Here is a 24,222-nt window from a genome sequence, read left to right as displayed (position 1 = left end):
TAGTCGTCCCATTTTTGAGGAGTAGCCCTTTGCAGCTCTTCGTTCTAATTCCTATGGCCCTGTGTGGTCCTCCTGGTCCCAAATATGATTGATGTTCTAGCCCTCATAAAGGGAACACTGTAAAAGTCTAGTTAAAATGTTTTAATTAGATATGTGCTGTTGACTATTCTGAAATTGAAACAGATGGTCACTTAAATGCATAGGAGCCCTGAAAATGTTTACTAGATAGTTCTAGGATTTCCTCAGGACTAGAGAACTGACAATTCGGTTTGTAATAATGGTCCTTATTCTCTCCTGCTATCTATATGTTAATTATGACCCGATGCTTTGTTCCCTTTGTATTCCTGCTTATACCTCATATGTACCGGCTTAATGAAATGTTTAGAATGGAAAATGCCCACCTAGCAAAGAATTAGGATATTGATAAATGTATTAAAATTAATGTGCAAATATTTTCTATGTTCCTACTGGATTATAGGAATGTCTTTAGCTCATGCTTAATGACCATCTGTTACATATTGCAGGGATTTGTTAGCATGAGCTGAAAGACATTTTTGTATTTGGCAGCCATTTTAGTTAGCCATGTGCTCGCCATGTAATGTTTTCCTCTTCAGAGCCTTGCACATGCTCAGAAGGGCCTAGCTAGTAGAATGCACCTGCTCCTCTTGTATAACGGTCAGGCTATTTTTGCTGATGTGTGGAGAAATAACTCTCCTCCCACTTTGTTGAGCAAGCAAATCTTGCATGCCCATATTAGGCATTTTGCATGCTTACATGAGCCAGGACTGCACCTTTGTCTTATGCAGACTATGTAACCCTAAGCATATATAAGGCCCCAGTTTTCTGTACTCCTTAGACTGCCTCATACCATTGCTAAGGGTTCTGTGCGATGTAGTCTCCCTCATCTGAGGTAAATAAATATGTATTTTATATTTCAGCTTCTGTGCCAATTTCTTCTTTGCTGGTTTAAAAGGACCAAGGTGTATCAGTGAGAACCCTGAGAAGGTTTCTATGTTCTTCACCACGGCATCCCCTCAGGGTCTACCTACTCCTGGGCCGTGGGCACTTCGGGGGCCGGTTTCCGGCACCCCTGCCTCTTCTCTGTAAGGCAGGTTTCTGGGCCTCCCTCTCAGGCTCCAGGTCCTCTTGAGCACCCCTAATGGCTGCCATTGACCGGGTGGTCACGCACGCCGAGTCAGGCAGACCCACCATCCTCAGGTGAGTACTCTACCTTCTCCCAAGGTGAGCTCTCCAAATCGTTCCCTAACAAACAGTCAACAGGCATGTCGAGCCTCACAGCTACCTTAAGAGAACCAGAGACCCTCCCCCCCACTCAAAGGGAACCTGAGCGATTGGACAATGACTCTCTGTGTTGTCGGCGTTAACAACTCAGCAGAATGCCTGTGGGACAACCTGCTCTTGAGACACCAGCAGGGACGGACTGGCAACCAAAACCGGCCCACGCAAAGTGCTCGGCTAGCCCCCCCGCCCGGGGGTTGGGGTTGCCGCCGAGCTTTTTGCCAGGGCCGGTTTTCGGCCGATTTTGTTACAAGGCCGATTTTGCAGCTATGCTGCAAAAATGGTCCTGTAACAAAATTGGCCGGTTTTTGTTATAAGGCCGATTTTGCAGCTATGCTGCAAAAATGGCCCTGTAATAAAATCGACGCCCAGGGGCCTAAAACCAGCACCCATCAGTGCGGCGCACAGGGGGATTACCCGGTGCCCGCTACGGCAAGTCCGGGCCTGGACACCAGGTGACGCATGACAGCTGTCACACTGGCTCCTGTGTCTCTAAGAGCCTCCACCTTTTGGCCATTGATGGTCACCCACTGCCCATATTTCTTAGTGTTCTTGGGCAGTTGGTTCTCTGGGACCACCTCACAGTCTCCTAAAGAGACAAGGGACATCTCTGCAGGACCACACCCACCTTGGACTTCCACCTCCTCCCCAAAGGCTACACTAGCCATCTGCCGGGGCGGAGCACCAGTGGGTGCTGGCTTACCAAACAGGCAGCACCTGGTATCATTCGTCCTATGACCCAGTTCCCCACATCTGTAACATCTCAGGGGTCCCTGTGGAACAGGATTACCTGTCGGGACCACTGGCTTTTTCTAAGGGGAAGGCTGGGCACCTTTCCCTGGGTTCCCTTGGAATTACTTTGGGGGCCTCTGCGGAGCTCCCTCTGTTTACCCCTGTCCCCCCCAGTCTTCTGCTGGGGACCCTGCCCACCTTTGGCTGAGTCTCCCACGTGACCCTTGTGGGCCCTGGTACTGACCCAGCGGTCCGCCTCCTCAGCAAGCTTCCTAGGGTTAGTCAGCTTGCTATCAATCAGGTGCTGGCGCAGCTCTGGAAAACAATTATCAGACAAGTGCTCCCATGCAATCAAATCCAAGAGACCTTGAAAATCATTAACTTTGCTGCCCCTTACCCAACCATCCAATGCTCTGCAACAGAAAGTGACGTACTCTAACCAGGTACGATTTTCTATCTTCTTGCACTTCCTGAACCTCTGCCTACAGAGTTCAGGGGTCAAACCATACCTAGTCATGAGTGCCTCTTTCATGTGGCTATAGGAATTATGAACTTCAGAAGGCAAGTCCAACAGTGTGTCCCGCCCCTCACTATAGAACCTTCCACACAACCCGCTCCCCAATCTCTCTAAGCGACCCAGTGGGAAGAAATGGCTACCTCATATGCTCTGAACCACTGTTCAATATCATCATTCTTGAAAAACTCCTTTACCACATCTTTGGGGATGTACACTCTACCTTCCCCGGGTGCTGACGGCGTGCTGCTTCCAGAGGGAGTTATCGCTAGGCTCCTGGCTTTCAGATCCAACTCCCTCAAAACTTTGTCATGCTCCAATTACAATCTATTTTCCTCTAGAGCCATCTTCTTGCTTTCTAGCTCCAGTTGCCCATTCAATTTGAGCTTGGCCATCTCCATTTCATGCATCCCGTTTTCTTTCCTGTCTGCCAACTCTTCTGGGGACAGACCTCGGGCAGAAACACTGCTACCCACAGGGTAGGGTGCACGCCTCCTCTCAGGACTCAGTGGCCTATCAAGCTGCTCCTCTGCATCCTCATAATTCACTAAATCACCAGGGGCAGTCCTTGCTTCCACCCAGGCCCTCATCTCCTTGTGGTATTGGTCCATTTTGGTGATTCTGGCCGTGGAAATTTTAAACTTCCTGCAGAAGCTCTTGAGCTGCTAGTTGGTGTAGCTTTCTATTTTCTCTTCCTCCCAATCACAGTCAATAGATGTGACTGAGGCTGTCTCCTCCAGGATGACTGAATAAGGCATGATTTAAAAAAATGGAGATCTCTGGCAAAAACAAGTATCAGAAGTACGTGGCTGCGTTATGGTCTGCACTCACTAAGTAGTGTTCACCAATCACTGTACATGAGTTACAAATGCAAATTCGGAATCCTTTCCGCTTGACTTCTAATGTTAGAATTGGGAATCTCTAGTTGGCACAGGTAGGTACTTGTGACAAATAGGGACCCACTCCTCTAGTCAGAGTAAGGGGGATTACACTCCTAAAATAACCCCTGCTTACCCTCTTAGGTGGCGTGGCGCGAGCAGTCAAGACTTATTTCAGAGGGGTTGTAAGTTACGCATTTGTGACCACATACAGTAACCCAGTGACAACACTGCAAATGGACACCACACAAGGTTTTATATTATAAATAAGTATACTTTATATAGAGTTACCACAAGACCAATAAACGACAAAAAGAATCCACAGTATTATTATATTTCAAGAGTTCTGGTTAAAAAGGTTTAAATCAAGGTTCTGTGCGAGTCTGTAGCCCGGACGGGCTACAGTGTTGTTGAGAATAACAGAGTCTAGCAAATCCAGCGGACCGCGTCGGTACGGGCCCACTCAAATGTTGACAGACTCAGTCACAGTACCTTTTACTTGGGGTGGCTGGCACGGATGTGCGAGCTGGTTCTGGTGATTGTCGTGGTGAAGAAAGGAAGCGTTGCAGGACGCCTTGTCCCTCGATGCGGTGCAGGTAGCGGCCCATTGACAGAGTCGGTGGATCCAAGGCTTGCGCTGCAGGGCGAGACGGTGCTTTGATGCGGTGCTTGCAGCTTGCGGTGCGGCGAACGAGCCGGAGTTCGCAAGCTGGTGTTGATCAGGCCGGACAGCAGTGCAAGTTGGGCGGTGTGTCAGGAAGCGTGCGAGGCGGTGCCCAACTCCGGTGCGGTCACAGGACTCGAAGTCAGCAGCAGTGACCGAATCGGTCAGACCAGTTCGATTCTGTGTAGCGAGGCGTTGCACGTCGCGGTGTCTACCAGTCGCTGTGCAGGCTACGGCTCGGTGACGGAGTCGGTGAGCGCAGAGCTTGCGTTGTTTGAGGCGGACGTTGCTTGATGCGGTGCCTACAGGACACCGGGCCGGTCTTGAGAGTCAGTCACAGCTCCCTGCCTCCTTAGCCACTTGTTTCCAGCAGCAATTCACAAAGGCTGGTTAAGTCCACTGGTCCTGGGACTTCGGTCAGGGGGCAAGCTCTCTTCCAAGCACTTGGAGATCTTTGCACAAGTTGAAAGAAAAGTCCAAAAAGTTCTTTCTCCTCTCTTTGGCAGTCAGGCAACCACTGCAGGCCAATCCCCCAAGCAGCACTTCAGCTTGGGAATAGTCTCTCCTCAGTTTCTTCAGGTTCCTTCTCCTCAGCAGAGGTTTTGTCTTGTAAGTCCAGAAGTGATCTAATTTCATGGGATCAGGGTCCCAATACTTATACCTCAAAATCATTTGTTCTCTGAGGGGAGAGGGGCCTGTGCCCAGTTCAAGCCAGTTCTGAAGCACTGTTTACCATACTTCTCCTTTCCTTTCACAGCACAGGCCAGGCCAGGCACATCAGACGCCCCACAGGAGGTGGAGCCAGCATTGTGTACAGTCCTGGAGCACTTTGTAGACAGTCTTCCTTCTCTTCTTTTAGTGTGCAGGGCAGAGTTATCAAACGCACCACATGGGGATGAGCCGGCATTGTAGAGGGAAGGCCCAGCCCTATCGGGTCCCAGGAGCAACTCCTCCCTCCCATCTAGATGCAGATCTCCCTATTCACCACCAGGCAGCCCCAGCCTGTCTCCTGGAATTCCCCAGTCCTGTCACACACAAACCCAGACAAGGAATACACAACCTCGCAGAGGCGGGTTCAAATGGTTAGGCAAGCAAATACCTACTTTCTAAAAGTGGTATTTGCAACTACAGAATATTAAAATAAACTTTAATAAAAGATGTATTTTATTATTCTGAGTCCAGGCATACTAAAGTCGAATTTCTACCATGTTCTCTGAGTCTGCTAGGATTATAAACATGTAACAATCCAGCAGCCCATTCTGGCCTATGGAGAACAGGTAGCCTTGCAATAGTGAAAAACGAAAATGGTTGTAATTCACTACTAGGACATTCCACATACACCAGGGCTTGTCCTACCGTATTCTTACAATACACCCTGCCCTTGGGCCTACCATAGGGACAACTAATATGAAGGCAAGGGAAGGTTTAAGGACTGGTAAGTGGGTGCACTTGCCCAGTTAGCATGACAGTACCAGACTGCACGCAGGCTCTGCAATGGCAGACCTTAGACACATTTTACAAGGCCGCTTCTGTGGGTGGCAAACCCAGTGCTGCAAGCCCACTAGCAGCATTTTGATTTACACGCCCTGGCACACTCAGTGCACTGTACTAGGGTCTGACAGTAAACCAAACATCCAATCATGGAATCACTAATCAATACATCAATTTACAGTAGGGAACACTCACACTGTGGCACTGGACAGCAGTGGCACAGTGCCCAAAGCATCTAACACCAGCAAAAACACATGAGGCAACAGCAAAAAAATGGAAGGGAGACCCACACCAATGGTGCCAGGTCTAACACAGAGCACAACCCATATGGAGATGGTCCCCATCTGAACACTCTGGCCTTTCTTCGCACCAGTACACCCCACAGAGAGTTGGTCATCCACCCAGAGCTCTTGAGTGAAGTCAAGTTAGAACGACACCGCTCTTTTTGGATCCAGACGGTGGAGTCCTCCTCTTCTTTAGAGCGATGTGGAGGAGCGTAAAAGGTAGGTACTTTAATGATTGGCCAACTTGAAATGGGGTATCCACTTTCGATAGAAAGAAGGCCTTTGTGCGAAGCACCAGTTTATCGAGATAGACTGATAAGTAAGGTGGGGTAAATGTCAAGGCATGCAGCTTACTTACTCTACGGGCAGAAGAAATAGACTCATGGAAGGCTGTTTTAATCGTCAGAAGCCTGAGAGAACAATTATGGAGAGCCTTGAAAGGAGCACACATCAAGCAAGTTATCAGATTAAGGTCCCACTTAGGCAAGATAAATGGTGAAGGAGGGAAGAGATGAACAAGACCTTTTAGAAACCTATGTACAATAAGGGATTTGAACTAAGAGGGTTGGTCAGGCAGCCGCAAAAAAGCTAAAAAAGCAGACATATAGCCGTTAATAGAGTGACCAATGGAGAGCCTTACAGGTAAGAGAGAAACTTCAGAAAGGGGCGAAGAAAGAGGATCAATATCTTTCTGCACACCATGCCACAATTCTGGCTGCCAAGATGACACTACACACATTTCAGAAGGTCGAAGGATGTGAACTGTTGATTCTCAATCTCCTTGCAAGAAGGCGGAAACTAGACCGGTTTGGGTGGAGGACCCTCCCCTGATGATGCAACAGAAGATCCTCCCGAAGGGGCAGTCTGATGGGAGGATCAAAGGCCATGCTCAGTAGCTCAGGCACAAGACTCTCTGTGCCCAATGCACAAGTTGCTTACCTTCTGTAACGATATATCTGTAAGAAACAGGAGCAAGTATTAGATTCCTTAACTTAGAATATCCCCAGGCGTCAGACTGGATCGGGAAAATTTTGCGTAGCAGTACCCCTGCGCGCCGGTAGACGTAGTCTGCGGCTCCGCGTCCGTCGTCTGCATCGTTGGCTCTGGGATGACGTTGGAGTACTTAGACGCGCCAGAAACGTAGAGCCATGATAAAAACCAACACTGGTGCCATGAAACTAGGGCCCTGAAAGGGGATGACCTTAACCCCAGATATCGGTTCACAGAAAGGGGGAGGATGGGTGGGGCGGTAAGGAATCTAATTCTAACTACTGTTTCTTACAGATATATCGTTACCAAAGGTAAGTAACTTGTCCATCGGAAGGAAACAGGTTAGTAAAAGATTCCTTTCCTTAGAATAGATACCCCAGCAATACCAACCCCGGTGGTGGGTCTGCGAACCAATGATCACACCAGAAAGTCCTGGAGAACGGAACGGCCGAAAAAGCCATCTCTCCGGACTTGACTGTCCAGGCAGTAGTGTCTTGCGAACGTGTGCAGCTAGGTCCATGTAGCTGCCTGACAGATATACTGCAAGGGGACTCCCCGACCCAGGGCAGTAGTAGCCGCCGTGGCCCAAGTGGAATGGGCCCTCAGCCCAACAGGAGGCTCCTTTTTAGCCAGAGAATAACAAGCCTTGATGCACAAGACGACCCATCGTGAAAGGGTCTGTTTGTGCACCGCCAGTCCCCTCTTAGCGCCCACGTAACCAACAAAGAGTTGGTCATCCACCCAGAACTAGCGTGTGCGATCCAGATAGTATGAGAGTGCACGTTCTGGGTCCAGACGGTGGAGCCTCTCCCTCTTTCGAGGGATGCGGACGCGGAAAGAAGGTGGTCAAGGTGATGGACTGCCTGATGTGGAAGGCTGTGACTACCTTGGGCAGGAAAGAGGGTCGCGTCCGTAACACAACTTTGTCCGGATGGACAGAAAGGAAAGGAGGTTTAGAAGAAAGAGCTGGAGCACACTCACTCTCCTGGCAGCGGTGATGGCAACCAGGAATGCAGTCTTGAGAGTAAGGAGACAAAGAGGACAGTCATGAAGTGGCTCGAAAGGAGCGCACATCAGATAAGTCAGAACAAGGTTGAAGTCCCACTGAGGCATCACGAAAGGAGCAGGAGGAAACATATGAGTGATGCCCTTCAAGAACCTATTTACAACTGGGGACTTGAAGAAAGAGGGCTGATCAGAGAGCCTTAAGAAGGCAGAAAAAGCAGAGAGGTAGCCCTTTAGAGTGCCCAGAGTAGAACTCTGCTGGGCAAGAGACATAAGAAAGAGGAGAACCTCAGAAAGAGAGGCGGAGAGTGGATCCACAGCCTTTGCTGTGCACCATGCCACACATTTGTTCCACCTGCAGGCGTATACCAATTTTGTGGAGGGACGCCTGGCTGCTAGAATCACATCACAGACTTCAGGAGGCAAGTCAAATGGCCTCAACTGTTGCCGCTCAATCTACCGCATGGAGGTGGAGGCTGGACAGGCTCGGGTGGAGGACCGTCCCCCTGCTGCTGCGACAGAAGGTCCTTCTGAAGAGGCAGACAAATCGGGGGATCGACTGACATGCTGAGTAGCTCGGGATAACAGCATCTACGTGTCCAGTCCGGAGCCACAAGGATGACTTGGGCCCGGTCGCGCTTGATCTTCTTCAGCACTCTGGGCAGAAGGGGTATAGGCGGAAAGGCATACAACAGACCGCAACTCCACTCGCGACGAAAAGCGTCTCCGAGCGAGTGCCGCCTTGGAAATTCCAACGCGCAGAACTGATGATATTGCGCGTTCTCTTCTGTGGCGAATAGATCTAACCAAAGCTCTCCCCAATGCTGAAAGAGACCTTGCGCCACGTCAGAGTTCAGACGCCATTCGTGATCCATCATGCACCGATGGCTGAGTTCGTCCGCCCTGGCGTTCAGGGAACCTGCCAGGTGTTGAACCACCAGGGTCACACCCTGATGGTCAAGCCACTGCCAGAGGCGTAGAGCCGCCTAGCATAGGGTTCATGACCCCCCCCCACCCTGTTTATTGGAGTACCGCATGGCGGTGGTGTTGTCCGTGAACACCTGCACTACACTCCCCTGGACAGAGGGGAGGAATGCCTTCAGTGCAAGCCGGATTGCCCGCAGCTCCAGAAGGTTGATGGGGAGCCGGGACTCCGCCGGAGACCAGAGGCCTCTGATCTCCGCCTCTCCCATGTGGTCCCCCCAGCCCTGGAGGGACGCGTCCGTCACAACTACGTGCTCCGGTTGGGGTAGGGAGAGGGATCTGCCGCTGACCCAATCGCGGTCCGTGAGCCACCACTGCAACTGTCTTGCAGTGCCCTCCGAGATCAAGACATGGTCGGACAAGTTGCCCTGATGCTGGGCCTACTTAAACTTCAGGTCCCACTGCAGAGCCCGCATCCGCCACCTGGCGTGATGCAACAGAAGGATGCAGGAGGCCCTCAGCCCCAGACGCCGCAGCGTCAACCTGACCGAGACTCAGGATAACGGCTGCAAGATCGGAATCAGAGCCTGAATATCCCGAACCCGGTGTTCTGTTCAGGAGGATAAACCCAAAACTGCGCAGAGTCTAGAACCGCTCCGATGAAGAGGAGCTTCTGAGAGGGACACAGGTGCGACTTCGGCACATTGATGGAGAACCCAAGCAGGTGCAGGAGATCGACTTTAGTCTGGAGGTGGCTGACAACTGTCTGGGGCGAGCCCGCCTTCAACAACCAGTCGTCGAGGTAGGGAAAGGCTGAAACCCCTAACCTGCGCAGATGAGCTGCGACCACCGCGATCACTTTCCTGAACACTCGTGGGGCGCTGGTAAGACCGAAGGGTAGCACGGTAAACAGAAAGTGATCGTGGCCTACCGTGAACCGCAGGTAACGCAGGATGAGGATGTGAAAATATGCGTTCTGCAGTCCAACGCTACCATCCAGTCTTCCGGGTCAAGGGCAGCTAAGACCTGAGCCAAAGTCAGCATCTTGAACTTCTGCCTACTTCTGGCCCAGGAACGCGCTCGATGGCCCCCTTGGCCAAGAGGGCTGTAACTTCCTCTTGCAGAAGTTGCAAGTGATCCCCCGACACGTGGTGGTACTGCGGTGGCATGGCTGGAGGTGTCGCCTCGAAGGATCCACCTGTCCAATGTGATGGAGCGCCAGTGGAGGAGGTGATGGCGAACCCTGCCCCCCACTGGCGTCGAATGGGCCTGAAAGCTCGGACTAGGAAGGCTTTGAGGTGGATGCTGCGGGCGTGGATGTGGACTGGCCGCGCCATTGTCCCGTTACCGCCCGACGGTAACCACGCCCGCCGCCACGCTGAATGGTAGCCTGCCACCCGTGGCTGGCAGGACGTATGGGGGCGCCGCTCCCGGGCCACAAAAGGAGCGCTGGGCAGAAGTTTGCTGTCGCGGGGCCGACAGGCCAAAGAACTTGGCCGTAGCCCTGGAGTCCTTAAAGAGTTCCAGCGCACTATCTGCCTTGCCACCAAGGAGGTGGCTGCCATCAAACGGCTTGTCCATAAGGGTGTTTTGGACATCGGCCGAGAAGTTGGTGGATCTCAGCCAGGCGTGGCGGCGAACCGCCACAGACGTAGAAATCGCTCTTCCCAGCGAGTCCGTGGTATCCAGTCCACACCATATTGAATACCGTGCTGCGTCTCTTCCCTCCGCGAGGGCTTGAGCGAGCTTCGCCCGGGCCCCATCCGGGCACTCATCAGCACTTCCGCGACCGTATCCCACAGAGAGTGGGTGTAACGGCCCAAGAGTCACACGGTGTTGATCGACCGCAATCCCAAACTAGGGGAGAATTTCCGAATTGCTCATACCTCTTGTATTCCCGATCTGGTGGTGCAGTCGGAAATGTGGATTGGGAAGTAGAGGCCTGGATAACCAGGCTCTCGGGAGTGGGGTGGGTGGACAAGAAACTAGGGTCGCCCGGACCAGGGCGGTGGAGCCTAGTGACGTTCCTATCTACAGGGGGAACTGTAGCGGGCCTGGAATAGGTGCCCAACAGGACGTCCGTGAGAGCCTCATTAAATGACAGTAGAGGCTCTGGAGAGCTTGCCTGCGGTTAACGGACCTCTGTGAGGATGTTAGACCTCACCTTTGCGACAGGGAGCTCAAGAGCCAAGGCCTTGGCCGCCCTCGTCAGCACCACACTATAAGCTGCCCCTTCCTCCGTAGCCATGGTAGGAGGGGAGACAAAACCAGTGTCTGGGGAGGTATCCAGGCCACTGGCTTCCCCTAGTTCCTGTGTCCAGTCCTAAAATGGCTGGCACTCACGTGCCAAGGGGGTCCACAGACCCCCCCCCCCCCCCCCCCCCCCCCCCCAGTCTCCCTCGTCGACCATGTCCTGAAAATCAGGTGTAAAGGATGGACCCAGATCCTCTAAGAACTCTGCTTCGGTCGGCGCTGAATGCGGTGTCGAGCAACGCCGCTCCGACGCCGGATCCAGACCGAGGGTTGGACCGGGGACGACGCTGGGCATGACACCCTGGGGGCCGACGCCGGCGAGGTTGTAAGGTGACCAGCGGCGACCCGGATCTGGAACCAGATCCAGTGGGGCCCTGCGGTGGGGCGAAGCACCCGGCCCGCTAGGGCTCCCAGTCGGGGCCGCTTGGCACGAAGGCGCCGCAGAACCCCACGGAGGAGAGAGGGACCTCATGGCCATGAGGAAGGCGTCGATCTCCTCCGGCGTTGCGTTCTGCCCAGAGACCGGAGGCTATGGAGCAGGCTGCGACGCCTAGTGCTGAGCCACGTGGGCGGTGTCACCCGAACCCCCCGCCGCGTCTGCGAGCGTCGGGGGGTGGGGGAGTCAGAAGAGCAATGTCACCTCTTCGACTTCTTGTACCTCTTACCTGAGGACTTGGAGCCCGACGAGTGGTGGCGACTCGCCGAGCTGTGATAACTCCGGCCCCGCGACCGGTCCCTCGACCTCCTTCCGGTCCGTGACCTCAAACTGCACGGGCCGACTGCTGGAGCTCGAGGCGCTTACGGGACCACTCCCGCCTAGCCTTCGACGTCAAGGCCCGACAGTCGGGGCACGACTTGTCATCGAGGTCGGGCCCCAGGCAATGTAGGCACCGGCGATGGGGGTCGGTAACCGACATCAGTCGGCACAGGGCTTGAACCCGGGCATCCCTAACGGCACCGATGGAGTCGTGCGACTCGAAACGGATCGAAAAAGCTTAGTCAAAAAGTGACTATAGGGTACCACTTTCTCCCGACCTGCGCTTGCTGGCACGGAAAAAAGAAGAACTGAGGTTAGCGCGCGAGGGCGGCGTCTAAGTACTCCGACAACGTCATCCCGGCTCAGACGATGGACGCGGAGCCACAGAAGACGCCTACCGACGTGCAGTGGAACTGCTATGCAAACATTTCTAGATCCAGTCTGACACCTGAGGATGTTCTAATGTAAGGAATCTAATACTAACCTGTTTCTTTCAGATCCGGAGCCACAAGGATGACTTGGGCCTGGTAGCTCTTGATCTACTTGAGAACTCTGGGCAGGAGTGGAATGGGCAGAAAGGCGTATGGGGGCGTGTGCTCCACTCGAGATGAAAAGCTTCTCTAAGTTAGAGCCGTCCTGAAAACTCCAACGTGCAAAACTGATGACATTGTGCGTTCTCGGCAGAGAGAAACAGATTTAACCAAGGCTCTCCCCACTGTTGAGAGAGACCTTGCACCACCACCTGGTTAGAGATACCATTTGTGATCCGCAAGGTATCAACGGCTAAGTTCAACCGCTCTGGCATTCAGAGAGTTCGCCATGTGTTGAAGCACCAGGGATATGACCTGCTGTTCCCACCATCTCCAGAGACGCAGGGCCTCCTGGCAAAGGGTCCACAACCCCATCCCGCCCTGCTTGTTGCAGTACCATGTGGAGATGGTGTTGTCCAAGAGGCCATAATGGCTTTCAATGCCAGTCAGATCGCATGGAGCTGCAGTAGGTTAATGTGGAGTCCGGAGTACGCCAAAGACCACAGTCCTCCGATCCTTACCTCTCCCAGATGGCCACCCCATCCCAGGAGTGACGCATAGGTTATTACTGTGAAATCTTTTTGGGAAAGGGAGAAGGGTCTGCCCCTAAATCAATCTAGATTTGTTAGCCACCACTGCATATCTTTCGCAGTTCCCTCCAAAATCTGGGGTGATGCCCACTGGCTCCCTGACCCACGAGGTCTGCGGGTACCACACCCTCAGACACGTATAGGCTGGGAAGCAGGCGTGATGGCTTGGAGGAACTGCGACAGCTGGTAGCCCCTTCCGTAGCCTCGAAAGGAGCAACAGGCAGATTGAGGGTGATGTGGGGCAATTGAAATGCCCAAGGACCAGGCATAGCCAGACTGTGCTTGAAGTGCTCCAGCGCTGAATCCACCTAGTCTCTGAAGGGATCGGTGCCATCAAAGGGCATGTCAATAAGAAACAATTGGACATCCCCCGAAAAGCCAGTGGTCTGTAACCAGACTTGGCGCCTCAAGACCATTGTCGACAAAACCGCTCTGCCCAGATAGTCGGTTGTGTCAAGTCCACAACAGATAGTGAACTTCGCTGCATCCCTCCTATCTGCAACAGCCTGAGAGGGTATAGCCTGGGCCTACTCCAGAACCATTTGCAGCATCTGCACAACACTATCCCGCAGAGCGTCGGAATAGTGGTCCAAAAGGCATGTGGTGTTCACGAACTGAAATGCCAGGCTGGCGAAAGGAAACCTCTTCTTCCCCAAAGAGTCCAACAAGCCTCTGAGATTCCCTACACGGGGAACGATTGGGATTGCGCCTTGGGATGTTGAGGCTTGGAATACCAAACTCTCTGAGGTAGGGTGTTAGGTGAGGAAGTTTGGGTTCCCTGGGGTGGGGCAGTGGCAGCGGTTGATCAACCTATTAACAGGAGCACCTGTGTTGGGTTAGGACCAAGTCCCCACAAGGAGTTCAGTGATGGCGTCATTAAACAGGAGTAGCGGTTCTGAGGGGAGAACTGCCCAATGCAGCAGCTCTGTCAAGACGGTAGTCTTCACTGCCACTGAGGGCAACTGAAGGTCGAGGACCTCAGTTGCCCTCCGCACCACCACTGCATAAGAAGCTCTTTCTTCCGTACCAACGGTAGGAGAAGAAAGCATATCAGTATCTGGAGAAGTATCCAGTCCCCATCTTCACCCAGTAGCTCACACCAGTTCATGTTATGGCTTTCTTCATATGGCTGGTATTCCTCAGGGTCCAGTGACCACTCTCACTCCTCCCAGAGTCGTATCCCAAGGGAATGGGCTCCGGCTTTAATCTAGGAGGCAAAGCTCTTGTTAGCCAAGATACGGCGTTGGGCGATGCCCCTACGGCTCTGTATCGAAGTGGAGGATCAAGAGGAGGATGGTGCCACTGTCATCGTTGGTATCGGGGAAGGTCGAGATGGTACGACCAGGGCCAGCCCAGATCCAAGAATAGATCCTTGGGACCCCAATTGAGCAGGGGGGCCGGAGCCGCTTGTGCAAACCTAGATAGTGCCCCATCGAACCCCACAGGCCCGAAAGCAGGCTGGAGGGGTCGGCCACCCAAATATGAGGCACAACGCCTCATAAAACTCCAGTTGGGCGAGTGTTGATCCAGCTCCTGGAAAGTGGGTGAGGTGCAGAGCCAGCCCAGGCGCAGGGTCCACCGTGGAGCCAGGCTCAGCTGATGGATGAGAAGTCAAAAACCTCTTCAACTGCTTTTTGTTTCAAGACTTACCCAAATGTCTATAGGATTTGACGTGGGACAAAGATCTCTGACTGCGCGACTGCACCCAGGACCGTCCACTCGGCCGGGACTTCGAGTGTTGGGGTGCTGTACGCTGCGTCACCAGGAGCTTGAGGGACCGCTTCTGCGCGGCCTTAGGATTCAAGGCGCAGCAGTCGGAACACTTCGGATCATGGTCGCGCTCGAGACGACACAGGCATACAAGATGCAGATCTGTCATCAACATTAGTTGATGACAGGCCCCATAGGCCTAGAAGTCCGCTTTCCTGGAAGACATCCCTGCCACACCAGGAGGAAAAAAAACTCAAAAGAGTGGACTACACTTCGCAAAAAATACACTCAAACAGTGGTGTGAGGGGTAGCTCTTCTCCAGATCAACACTGGCTGGTGTGGAAAGAAAAGAGCCGACGTCAGCGCGCGCCTATTTGGAGCCTATACAGGTGCCGTGGACATCACTTTTGGCATGGACGATGCACATGGAGCAGAACAATGGCACAGACCGGCGTGCAAAGGTACTGCTTAAGAAATTTTTTACAGATCCAGTCTGATGCCTGGTAAGTTCTAGGTTAAGAAAAATGCAGCTAGAAGTCTATCAGGACATATTTTTAAGTGAATTCATGACATTTCCAGATCCTTGTACTAATATCATTAATATCAGCAGGAGCGTAACTGAGGCCACCACCCTCAAAAGGGGCCCCTCAGATTGGCCTGCTACAGACAAATCAAACACTCAGAAGCAGCAAGCCAGTTAGGGAATGGATAAGGTGAAAGGGCCCCCTGAGGCTTTGTTACACCACTGCATTTCAGTCACATTATTCTTAATTGAACTTCAGAAAACAACAGCTTCCACACTTGACCAGAGGAGTCAGCAAGACAAAGAAATGATAAACCTTGCTCTCTTTTGCTTAAGGAATAGCAAATGCAGTCATATTTCAATTCTTTTAGTATGTGGAGTTCCTGATAAATTACAAAACATTAAGATATCTTAACACTAGGACTATCTGGAACCCCTCCGGCCTCCCCAGCCTTCTGTCATCCAAAACCCAGAAAGGCAATCCACATTTCAGCAGAGGCACACGTGATGACTGAGCAAGAAAATACCAAATTTCTAAAAGTGGTATTTTCAAAAGCATAACGTAAAAATCACCTTCCCTAAAAGATGCATCTTTAGATTCTGAGTTCTGGCATACTAAATTTTATTTTCTTACCAAATTCCCTGGGCCAGTTATGTTTATAAGATGAAATAAACAAACCTCCGATTCTGTCCTATGGGGAACTGGTAGCCTTGCAATAGTGAAAAAATAAATTGACTGTAATTCAGTATTAGGACATGCCACACACACCAGGGTATGCCCTACCTTTCAAATACATTGCACCCTGCCCACAGAGGTACCATGGGCCTACCTTAGGGGTGCCTGACATAAGAAAAGGGAAGGTTGGGGACTGGTGAGTCTGTGACCTGGCAGTTACAAACTGCGCGCAGACTCTGCAATGGCAGGTCTGAGGTACCTTCTCAGGGCTACTCACGTGGGTGGCATAATCAGTGCTGCAGGCTCACGAGTAGCATTTGATTCACAGGCCCTGGCACACTCAGTGCACTTCACTAGGGCCTAACAAGTAAATTAAATATCCAATCATGGAAACACCAAACCATACTACAATTTACACAGAGCACCTGCACTTTACCACTGATCAGCAGTGCGAAAAGTGCACAGAAACGGTACGCCAGCAAACACAGAGTCAAAACCGAACCAACAGAAGCAAAGTCTAACAATGAGACAGAAACCTGAGCAGCCAATTTAAAGTCAAGTCAAGTCAAGTCAAAGAATTTATATAGCGCTCTACATACCCAGAGGGTCTCAATGCGCTTGAGGAGGGGAGGGGAATTACTTGTCAAATATCCACGTTTTAAGTTGCTTTCTGAATGCTAGGTGATTCTGGGTAAGGCGAAGGTGAGTGGGAAGGGAGTTCCAGGTTTTAGCTGCCAGGTAGGAGAAGGATCTACCTCCCATGGTGGTTTTGTTGATGCGAGGTACAGTGGCAAGGGCTTGGTTGGATGATCGTAGCTGGCGGGAGGGGGAGTAGAAGGACAGTCGTGTGTTGAGGCATTCTGGTCCGATTTCGTAGAGTGTTTTGTGTGCGTGGGTTAGTAGCCGGAAGGTGATCCTCTTATTGACGGGAAGCCAGTGGAGGTTTTTCAGGTGACCAGAGATATGTTCTTTACGCGGGATGTCTAATATGAGCCTGGCTGAGGCGTTTTGAATTCGTTGGAGTTTTTTCTGGAGTTTAGCGGTAGTACCGGCGTAGAGGGTGTTTCCGTAGTCCAGTCGGCTCGTGACCAGGGCGTGGGTGACCGTTTTCCTAGTTTCGGTGGGGATCCAACGAAATGTTTTTTTGAGCATGCGAAGAATGTTGAAGCAGGATGAAGAGACGGCGTTGACTTGTTTGTACATTGAAAGTGAGGAATCCAGGATGACGCCCAGGTTCCGTGCATGGTCTGTCGGGATGGGTGCTTTTCCAAGGGCTTCTGGCCACCAAGAATCGTCCCATGCGGAGGGGGAGGTACCTAATATAAGGACTTCTGTTTTATCAGAGTTCAGTTTCAGACGGCTATGTTTCATCCATTCGGCAACTTCTTTCATTCCTTCGTGTAGGTTAGTTTTGGCGGTGCGAGGGTCATTGGTGAGTGATAGGATCAGTTGAGTGTCGTCCGCGTAGGAGATGATGTTGAGGTTGTGTTGGCGTGCGATGGTCGTGAGGGGGCTCATGTATATGTTGAAAAGGGTGGGGCTGAGTGAAGATCCTTGTGGAACGCCGCAGATGACTTCAGTGGCCTCTGACTTGAATGGTGGGAGGCGGACTCTCTGGGTTCTTCCGGTGAGGAACGAGGTGATCCATTCTAGTGCTTTTCCTTGGATTCCAATGTTTCTGAGGCGCTGTAGAAGGGTGTTGTGGCAGACTGTGTCGAAGGCTGCGGAGAGGTCGAGGAGGATGAGGGCGACTGTGTCTCCATTGTCCAGTAGGGTTCGAATGTCGTCTGTTGCTGCGATGAGGGCGGTTTCAGTGCTGTGTTTGGCTCGGAAGCCGGACTGTGAGGAGTCGAGGGAGTTGTTGGCTTCGAGAAAGGCGGCGAGCTGGTTGTTGACAGCTTTCTCGATGACTTTGGCCGGGAATGGAAGGAGCGAAATGGGACGGTAGTTTTTGAGTTCGGTGGGGTCCGCTGTGGGTTTTTTCAGAAGGGCGCTGAGTTCTGCGTGTTTCCAGCTGTCCGGGAAGGTGGCGGAGTTGAGGGAGCAGTTGATGACGTCTCTGAGGTGCGGTGCTATGATGGAGTCTGCTTTGTTGAAGATGTGGTGAGGGCATGGGTCAGTTGGGGATCCTGAGTGGATGGAGTTCATCAGGCGGATAGTGTCCTCAGTGGAGATTGGATTCCAGTCATTGAGGATGTTCGAGGGTGGTGAAGGTCCAGCAGATGGTTGGGTGGGTTGGTTGTCGAAGCTGTTGTGGATGTCTGCAATTTTGTTGTGGAAGAATGAGGCTAGGGAGTCGCAGAGGGCTTGAGAGGGGGTGATGTCGTTGGAGTTGGCCGAGGGATTGGTGAATTCCTTGACGATGTTGAAAAGTTCCTTGCTGTTGTGGGCGTTGCTATCTAGTCGGTTCTTGAAGGCCGTTTTCTTGGCTTTTCGGATCAGTTGGTGGTGTGTGCGAGTGGCGTTTTTGAAGGCTTCCTTGGTGCTGGTGGTTGGGTCTTTTTTCCAGGCCTTCTCCAGGGAGCGGCAGAGTTTCTTGGATTTCTTGAGATCATCGTTGAACCAGGAGGCTTTCTTGCTGCCAAGTTTGATTTGTCGTTTTTTCAGTGGAGCTAGGATGTCGGCGCTGTTGGATAACCATAGGGTGCGGTTGGTGGCGGCTTGGTCGGGGTTTGAGGAGTGGGCTGGGGGGTTTAGAAGAAGCGATGAGGAGATCTGGTCGATGGTGATTTTGTTCCAGTTTCTTTGCAGAGTTGGTTGGGGGTGGTTGTTGGGTTTGGGCTTGTTGTAGGTAAAGTGGACGCAGCTGTGGTCAGTCCAGAGGAGAGCCGTAGTGTGGCTGAAGGATACATGGTTGCTGGAAGTGAAGATAGGGTCGAGTGTGTGACCTGCGATGTGGGTGGGGGAAGTGACCAGTTGTTTAAGTCCGAGGTTGGCGAGGTTGTCCAAAAGGGTGGTGGAGTTATGGTCGTTGCTCTTTTCAAGGTGAAAATTGAAGTCTCCCAGAAGGATGTAATCTTTGGATGGGAGGGCATGTGGAGTGATGAAATCCGTGATGTCCTCACTGAATTGTGCGTGGGATCCTGGAGGTCTGTAAAGGAGGGTGCCTCTGAGTGTGGTTTTGGGGTCGGTGTGGATCTGGAAGTGAAGGTGTTCAGAGTTGGCGAGATTGACGTCAGAGCTGGTTGAGATGTGGATGGATTTCTTGTGGACGATAGCGATTCCTCCTCCTGTGTGGCCGGTACGGTCCTTGCGTATGATCTTATAGTCTTCTGGGATGGCAATGGTGATGTCTGGGGCGGAAGAGGCGTTCATCCATGTTTCTGTTAGGAAGGCGACGTCCGGAGATATGGTGTCTAGTAGATTCCAGAGGTCGATGGCGTGCCTGTGGACTGAGCGGGTGTTGAGCAGGATGCATTTTAGGTGGTTGGGGTCGGATATCTGTTGTGTGTTCGTAGATGAGGAGTTGGTCTTAGTGCCGTCGAACTTGCAGGAGTAGCAAGAGAAGGGTCCATGGGTGTGTCCAGGAGCGGCTTGGACGCAGTTGGGGGAGCGGCCGGGGTTAAGGGTTAGGAGGGTGGTGGCATCGTAGGTAATGCGGGAGGACTGGGCAATGCGAGGGCCAGGGGGTATGGCGCTAGGCGCGGTCCAGGCGCGGACGGGCGTAGACGGGCTTACCTTTGGCGCACCTTCGGCGCGAATGGGGCGCGGACGCTGCGCGTGTACGCTGCGCGTGTACGCTGCAATTCTACATTCATCCATTTCGCTCATTTTACCTAAATCACCAAAGCTTTTCAGGGAATTCAGATTCAACATTTTGAGATTGATCAGTCATACAGAAAGAGACGTCTTAACTCGGATGAGGCAAAAATAAAACTTCAGAGTGTTAAAAAACTATATGGAGAAGTAAGGAATAGGTGAGCAATCTTCAGATTCATGCCAGAGTTGTTAATGACGTCACCCAAAAGTCGTCCATGCCTGGGGAGCAGAGCAGGGATATAATGATGAAGGAAGGTAGTTCAAAAAGGTGTTAAACTTACTTTCAACAGAACAATTATTAGTTGAGTTAACTACCTGATCAACGACCAAATACAATGCTGCATAAACAATCTGCAGGAGGTACGAAAATAGTCATCAACCTCTATTGGGGTGGGGTGAGGGGTAGGGTTATGGGAGGTAACATTATTTACATTATTAGATTATCAGGTCAAGGTCAAGGATTACAGCAATTCCTATCTGGTGCACCAAATATCAATTAAATCAGAGCTCCCACACTGGCAAACACTTAGCAGTAAATTGAATTCTAGGCAGCTTGTGGATTGCACTGATTAGAGACTGAATCCAAAGCTGTTATGGGAGGTCATGCTATGATGGTACCTATTCATTCTTCGGATCCAGTCTCAAAGCTCCGATTTACAGGCTCTTCAGCTGGAGACTTCACATGAGCAGCAAAAACAGATCGGACTGGAGAGTTAATAAACATCTTCTATATTTATACTAATTGGCATGGTTGCCATCAGATTACAAGAAGGATTGCATTAACCTGTCCGAATCTGCATTGCTGATCACCTGACTGTTCTGAAATGCATTGTATTTTAGCATTTATAGAGTGCTTGTACAAAATGTGCTGAATTACCCTTCTCAACAGCATCTCTCCAGAGTTAGTGTGAGAAAGTGGATTATTAACTGGGTTGGATAGGAGTCCACCCCAAATTATAATGTCACTATCTTGTTAGGTCCAGTAAAGGTTTCAATAATTTAAATCCGAGCTCAGTCCCTGGTAGATATGGCAGAAGCACAGAGGGTTAACTTAAGAAAATGTGTAAAACATTTAGAAATACTTTAAATGATAGCAAAACGAAACGAATCAAGTGGGGGAACCAGAGATCTCCATTTTAAAAAGTTTAAAATAAAACGAACGCCAAAAAACATTTTGCGCCAAAGTGGGTAAGCTGGTCGCTCTAGACCAGGACCCAGCCGCAAATTGAGGTTGATCATGAAAAAACACTGGTTGGATACACCTACCAGCTTCAACCTGATTGGAGATTTTACCTTCAGACTTAGTCTTGAACGAGGAAGTGAGAGTTTTTCAACAGGGCAAAGCAGTAGCTGTATGCAAGGAGGGAGCCACAATAATGGATAGGTGTTGGATGTGGGCCCGGTGAAAACGTTGGCGGGGAAAAGTTGAGAGTGGGGAAAATCCAAAGTTCAAACACAAGGACGTCAACACGCCATGTGGATATTTGTGGTGCCTTCGTGCAATCAAGTTTTCTACGTTTGTTTTGGAGTTCTGATTCCTCCAGCAGAGCTATAATGCAGGCTGCGGCAGAAGAGGGCTTCCCGATCCCAGATACCTTCTCCGCAAAGTCCAGCTGAAACCGATTTGGTGCTGTGGAAATATAGCAAGAGAAACTTGAACTTTCAGTCCCAGTGGCAACAGCTTGGCACATTTAACACGGTCCTCTGGAGTCAAAAAGTTTTTAAGTCCCAGGATTTTCAAATTGTTAGGAGGAGTACACTGACACAGTCATGGCTCCCAGGACCTCAGGAACAGCACTTACGGGGTCAAGACTCACTCAAGCAGAAGCCACCAGCAGGGCCCAGGGACCTGGTCAGCTGGGGTCTTCAATGAAAGGCTTCTTACAGTGCCCTTATAGCTTAACAGGAGGCCAGCCAACTGACCCTTGAAGTCCACTTCTTTGTCCTGGGTCCAAGTGGGAACATATCCAGACCTTCAGGTCTCCTCACAGGATTTAAACAGCAGGTGCAGTACTTCTATTATTTTTACACAGGTCCAGAGTGTTCCTAAAGAATGTGCCCAGGGGTGCCACATTGATGACTGGCACAAACATGTGAGTGGAGAGGATTTCTGGCCCCTCCCAAACCAAAAGGGTAAAAGTTCCAAGGGGTGACCCTACTCACTTTGGCATCAGTTACTTTGTTCCAGACTGCAAACAATCCCACAATGTCCCTCACTCCCTAATTCCAAGATTAAGCAACCTTTCTCCCCTTGTGCAGTGCCTGCGTGCCTACCCAGAGGTAGGACAAAAGAGTGAGAAACCCCGCCTCTGTGTAACTTCAAACAAACTCTGTGTGCAGGTCCCTCCCCACTGGAATCAAAGCATGTTTGGCCGGTGGGAACAAAGAACGAGGCTTGTCCAAGGGTATCTGACATCTACCTGCAACACTGAAAGCCCCTTTGAAGTTAAGCTACCAGGAACTGCCACTGGTCATCCTGCTAGAGGAAGAAAAACACTGCCCCACACCAAGGCCTTTCAGGGCTTAAGCACTCATAAGACTGCAGCTGCAGGCAAATTCAACTTCATCAGTGAATTGGCTTTATTTCAAGGTAGTCCAAGAATGACATTTCTAGATGTGTCCGATAAGATCAAATTATTAAGTTTAATAGTGCATCCAAATGTTTCTCTATGGAGCAGCCAGCCTTGCTACAGTTAATATAGCTTTTAGTTGCTGAACCCTACTTTTAAATCCCATGGACTCTGCTTTGTGGGCTATAAGGCCTACATATGGCTGGCTTATTAAAATATAAAAAGAAGGGTTTCGGACTTTCAGAGGGAGTTAGTTTGGCCGTTCAAATTGCAGTTCCTAAACTGCCACAGGCAGCTTACAATGGTAGAGCTGAAACCATGTTTACGCTGTCAATGTAGTGGATGGCACAATAGGTACTGCTGTCCACTAGTGACATTTAGCTTACCAGCCCTGGGTTAACTTTGCAGTATACACTAGGGACTTATATGAAAACTAAACATGTCAATAAGGAATATAACCGATTTCGATACACTCTGGTCTGGTTAGCAGAGTCCCAGTGCACAGAGCCAGCAGCATCAGCCCACAAAAAATGGGGGGCTCTTTCCTACAGTTAGCTTTTGAGTTTACCCAAGATACCAAACCATGGGCCAAGTCAAACCTCAAGGAGTTTAGATTGGTCTACCTGTAAAACGGTGTGGCCCTAGTTCAGGGGTATTTTACAGCAAATTGTGAAAACCATAAGGAATTCAGGCGTAGAAAAATCTACAGGCTCACTCGCTATGGCGATCAAATTTATTGGGTTAAGCTTCATTTAGGAACTACTCACCAGAGTTGACAAAGAACAGGTTTTCTGTTCAGTCAGAAGGTGAAGGAGCAAGCAATAAAAATGCCTATAAATCATGTTTATCTTGTAACATTTGCTCTGTTCAGATACACAGAGGTCAGACGTCAGTTTACAATTACTTTTCCTTCAGACTGCAGAGTTCCATGATTTTGTAAAGTGAACTGTCTGACCTGCTGTAGGGAAGTGTGAAATAAAAGGCTGGAGGGTATCAGATTTTTCCTAACACATGTAAATAGCTAATAAGTCAACTGTAGAAACATTTCAAAATATATATATATATTTCAGTAGTTATGAAAGCCCATTGTTTGCACTTTTGTACGAAGAAAAAAATATTTTAATAGGATGAAAATCAAATCAGAACACTTTACTTTGTGATGTGCAAATGACAAATAATATATTTATTAAAAGTGAGTGTTTAAATATGAACTGAGAAACGTTCCTGCCCAGATGGCAATGCCATTTGTAAACTGAGAGGCAAGTCAAGGATCATGCGTACTATATATGTGGGCTAGATTCTTATTACACATAGAGCTAATGTTTAGTCTATTTAATCAAACAAAAGTTTTGTTTTGTAGGGCAGAAATGCTGAACTCATTCATATTTGAATATGCACTCACATGACAATGAAGAAAAAGGCGACTGTAAAATAAAATATTTGCCGATAATCACACGTTTGAGACCCGTTTAGGCTCAAGTAAAAAACAGTTGGGTTGAGTAGATTATTCGAGTTACTCGACCTGCAGGTCTAGTTATATTTTTATGATTTTTCGAGGCCTGGAATTGCCTTTGCTACCAGTTCATGTTAACACTGAACAAAAAAGCAATCTGTTCTTGGTCGCATCAAATATCAAAATTATACATTTATGTAAATCAATTTTAGAGCAGATTATATTAAAAGGAATAGTCAGTACTGTATGTTTTACTTTTTTCAGGGCAGTAGCTCTTCACTCAAACACACCATCAAGAACTGAAAAATGCGGCCACAAACAATCCAGATTTTTTTCTACAAATTCTTTAGTGTACAGTGATCAATGCAAATGTATCCAGATATGTGAAATTCAAGGATAAAACGAGAGTTAGAACCATGTTGAAAATGTAATTTAATAATTAGTTGATCATTTTTAAATATGACAGTAACAAATGTCAACAGTTTAGCAAATGACCAAACAACATTTATATAAAGTATATTCTTTCTGAATGGAGAATGTATTTGGAAAACTGCATAAAAAGGTCAGTTAGGATAAATGCATAGGTGGTAAAATCCACATCCCTAATTAAACCTAAAAAA

At 50.0% G+C, this 24,222-nt stretch overlaps 1 protein-coding gene across 1 annotated transcript in view; it reads right to left on the bottom strand.

Annotated features, from left to right (window-relative positions):
- MCPH1 (microcephalin 1) overlaps window positions 1–24,222 on the bottom strand; it is a 1,506,891-nt gene that overhangs the window by 1,316,733 nt on the left and 165,936 nt on the right. The window lies entirely within an intron of this gene.

This window comes from Lissotriton vulgaris, chromosome 6, assembly GCF_964263255.1.
Source record: "Lissotriton vulgaris chromosome 6, aLisVul1.2, whole genome shotgun sequence".
Classification (NCBI taxonomy): Eukaryota; Metazoa; Chordata; class Amphibia; order Caudata; family Salamandridae; genus Lissotriton; species Lissotriton vulgaris.
The sequence above is the reverse complement of the archived record's forward strand: the minus strand, read 5'-3'. Positions and strand labels throughout refer to the sequence as shown.